The 4,181-nt window shown below is 51.3% G+C and overlaps 1 protein-coding gene across 1 annotated transcript in view; it reads left to right on the top strand.

The window, feature by feature from the left end:
* The first annotated feature begins 3,895 nt into the window (after window positions 1-3,895).
* Window positions 3,896-4,181, top strand: part of OXTR (oxytocin receptor) — a 6,817-nt gene continuing 6,531 nt past the window's right edge. Inside the window, exon 1 of the mRNA XM_005426634.2 lies at window positions 3,896-3,940. The gene's annotated coding sequence lies outside the window, so the exon portion shown is untranslated. The remainder of the gene's footprint in view (window positions 3,941-4,181) is intronic.

The following is a 4,181-nucleotide window of genomic DNA, read 5'->3' as shown; positions in this document are numbered from 1 at the left end:
TGAGGATTTCATTGCAGGTATTTGGTGGGAGAGAAATGGAGGCTGTGTGGAAGAATCCTCACCTCTGTGGCCATTCCCAGACACATCTGCTTAGATGCTCACACATATCTACTGAATTATCCTGAGGATTGCAGCCTCCTTCGTGTCAATTGGCTAAGATTGTTGTAGTGACGAGCACCAAACGCGACTCACTTTCCTTTATACACATATGCAAATAAATGTAGAATTTTGCATATGAATATATTAAACCAGACTGTATTCTGGTTTTGTTCTGCCTCTATCTTTACCTAACAAAATCTCAGATAGATCTTGTTATTTCTATTTTGTTCAAAGAGAAAAGTGCCTCACGTTAGTGGGCAGAAGCATCAGGGTGTGTGCAGGGGCTGCAGGCAGTGCTGTGCCTGGCATTACCTGGGTGATCCCTGGCTCTGGGAAGGTTTAGTGAATGGCCCAGATCCAGGAGGTGACACTGAGTGTGACACTGGGCGTGCAGGTCCTGTAACCCCTGTCTGTCACTGCTGCAGGTGCAGCCCCAGGGGTCTGGGTCTCACTTTGCTTTTCATTATTCCTTGATGGTGAGTGGGAGTTCAGGGCACTGCAATGAACAGCTTGAAGTTACACACACATGTAGTCATCCCCCCCAAAAGTAGTAAAATGATTGTATTATCTCCCAACAGCTTGGACCTGAAGCCTCTGTTAAAAACCGCGTGGATACATATTTCAACTTTATTATCCCAACTTGTTACTCCCAGGGTCTGGGCAGGCTCCATTGGTTTTATGGGCTTTGAGGCCATAATGGGATGAAGCAAGGAACATTTTAGCACAAACAGTGTCCTTGGGAGCCCTGTGCAGGCCTGGCTGCTCAGGGAGGTGCCTGGGAGAGCCTCTGTCCCCCTTTGCTGGGCTCGGGGTGCGATGGGCAGGTGGGAGTGGGGCAATTCCCCAGAAACCGCCCTGCATCCACCCTGTGAGGCTCTGCCCAGCCTGGGTGGGACTGTCTGGATGACAGGATCAGCCTGGATTATCGGCTCAGCAGGATCCATAGCCTGCTCTCCTCTAAATGGGTTTAAGCTGGTTGATTTGATCAGAGCCCTGCTGCTGTGTCCCAGGGCTCACCCTGGGGCAGAGGTGGCACCTCAGTGTGCTCTGGGATGTGTCTGCAGAGGCTCTGCGTTTCACATGGAGTGCCAGGGACTGCGGGGCTGGAAATGTCTACTGGCTCAATGCCAGGAGGTCCAGGCTCTTTTTTCCAGGATTTAGCTCCCAAAGCTGGAAGAGCCTGACTCGAGCTCCAGTGCTGGTGTGGGCTGGAGGCCATGGGAGCAGAGGCTGATGGATTTCAGTGAGCTGGGGACCCAGAGGAAATGGTTTGAATCCCACAAACCTTTTAGGAACATGATGTGAAAGGTTCTCTAGCCCTGAGTAAGTTTAGTGTAGTCCCACACTTCTTTTCTCTTCACACTGGGGAAGAGAAGAGAAGAAATTATCTTGATATGTGCATGAACTCATATAAATTCTCTATCTGCTGTGAATGCTTTATAGAACTCAAGACTGCAGCATCCAGGTAGATCCTCCCTTCTCCATTTGTCTGCATACACAAGTCAGCTTCTCTGGCTCCTTCTGCCTTCCCAGTGATGTTCTGATGACTCAGTTTCCAAAACCCTCCCCAGCCATGGCACAAGTGTGACAGCCAGATAGTGTGACAGGCCAGCAATTCTGGGACTGACCATGGCTACAGGATTTTTTCTTTTTCTTTTTTTTTTTTTATTGCAACCCATCTGAGGACTGGGTTTTTTTGTTGTCGTTGTTGTTGTTCAGCTAACAAAAAGAGATACCATGGCCAGAGGATGGAGCAGGCAGGGATGTGATGGATGACACGGCATTACCGAGCAGTGTGACTGTCACCTGCATCTGAGCACACAGGTCTGGACTGGCTTATGTTCCCCCTGAGCAGTGAACCCAGAAACACAAGGAATTGGGTGTATGGGTTTGGGACCAAACAGTTCTGTGCATTGCTGATATTGCCACGTTTTGTCTCCAAAGCCTTGTTTCCTTTGGGGCAGATTACAATATTGATTTTGTATTTTTCTGGAAATCAGCACACCAGCTGGTGAGCCATGGAGGAATTCAATCTCAGACTTGAGAATTTACTCATGGGCACATTTAAGAAAGACACAGAAAAGTTGTAATTTATTGTGCCCTCAGGATGTTCCCAAGCCTGATTTAACACCCAGCATTCATCAGCTCTGTGTTGAAGCACAGGTATGCCTTTTCCATGAAGATGTGTCCATGGCACTGCTCATTTCCATGGTTTTAGTAGATTTACCAGAGTTAGACTTCCTGCAGGCTGAGTGCAAGCAATGAGGACTAGGAAAAAATTATAGGAAAAAGAGAAATTCCCATGCAGGAGCAGCCAGGTCCCATATCCTGGCTCTCCAGCCTGCTGTGGGCTGCAGCCATGCACGAGTTCATGGGCGGCTGCAGCTCCATCTGCAAAGCTGTGGCCTGGGCTTGACATTTTGCCAGCCCTCTTCTGTCCTGGGGACCATAAAGTTGTGATTCCAGATAGCTGTTGGAAAAACAGCTATTTCAGATCCAGCAGTAAACCAAAATGCAATTAAATTTAGCTTTATTTAGTGTTTGTGCTTTTGATTATCCCAAAGCATGTATTTTAAAATAAAACTGTTTCCAGCTCCATGGCATCCCTGAACATTTAAAGCTGGAAGAAGTAGGGGATGACTCAGAAAACCCTTTGATTCTCACAGGATTCTTTGCTTCAAAATCACGTGTGTTTGGGTTTTAGTCATGGAGCAGCTGCAGCTTTGCCTGAATAAGGACTGAGCATGTCTGGCTGTTGGGGGCCAATGCCCAGCCCTGGTGGGATCCCCTGGGGAAGGGCACTGGGAGCTGGATGTTATCCTGATCAGTCCCCAGATTTCAGGCCCCGGGTGTGCAGTCCTCACTGAGCTGCTCCTGCACCCCAAGTCAAGGCAGTGTGTCAGAGCACATGGCCCTGGGAGCAGTGTGGCACTGGCATGGGGACAAACAGGGTCAGTCCTGGCACAGCTCTTCCCCAGCTGAGCACCTGGGCCTCCTTGCTGCCATCAAATGCACTTCAGAGCTGCACAGCGCTCCTGGAGGGGCTCAGCTGCCTCGTGCAGGGGCTGCACAAGGGGCACTGGGCTCTCCAGCAGTTCAGGTCTGTTCTGGACGGCAGCTGGCTCTGTGCAGCTGTGAGTGACAGCTCATCCAAGGCCAGGGAGGAGCAGTGGCTGCTCTGCCTCACCACAGGCACCATCTCACGGGTGCTGAGCCACACCTGAGCTCCCAGGACATCCCTCAGTACCTGCAAGGTGCTCGAGGAACTGAGCAGAAGCCAAGGGCAAACCTTTCCTTGCCTCCACTTTGCCCCCAGCCACCTCTTCCCTGAGAGCTCTCCCAGAACCAGCAGAACAGTAAACAAAGCAGCATTGCACATGGTGAGCAGCGATTCCCACAGCAGTTTTATTGCCTGAAGATGGAAGAACGTGAACCCTAGAGGGAAGAACGTGCCAAAGTATGTAACATTTCTTCATCTTGCATGGAGCTAAAACTTCCCAAAAATCTTTAAAAATAGCTGCAGGGATGTTTGTTCAGCGCCTAAGGCTGGACTGAGGAGGATTTGAGATGTGACTTGGAAGTGGGGAGCAAAGGGTGGTGATGCTGGGGGCCTTCAGGGCAGCTGGACTGAGGGCTGGACTGGGAGGGTTCCATGCTCTTCTCAGCATCCCACCTGCACTTTCATGTTCTGGATCCCTTGTAGGGAGCCTGAAAATGGGGACAGCCATTGAGCTGTGCTGGTGAGCTGGTGACAAATGGTGTCACTCATAGCTACTGCTTTCTTTTATAGAAATAATACTCTGAAATCTTCCTCCTGAAAGAAGAGGGAAGTTCTTGGTGGGTATGTTAATTGCCGAGTGACCAGCTCCTGAGCCTGCTCCTCGCCTGAGCCTGCTCCTGGGACGAGGCCGGGCTGGCACCTACGGCGGGACCTTCCCTGGTGTCCTGCGACGGCAGCGCCGGCAGGGCAGGGCAGGGCTGGGGGTGAGCCTGGTCCGTGCTCCCACCCTCGCTCCGCGGCGTGCCCGGAGCCGCGGCACCGGGGGCTTTGGGCTGTCGGCTGCGCTGGCCCCCCCCGTCCC

This window comes from Geospiza fortis, unplaced genomic scaffold (assembly GCF_000277835.1).
Source record: "Geospiza fortis unplaced genomic scaffold, GeoFor_1.0 scaffold128, whole genome shotgun sequence".
NCBI classification, from domain to species: domain Eukaryota; kingdom Metazoa; phylum Chordata; class Aves; order Passeriformes; family Thraupidae; genus Geospiza; species Geospiza fortis.
Note: the sequence above shows the minus strand (reverse complement) of the source record. Positions and strands in the feature narration are given on the sequence as shown.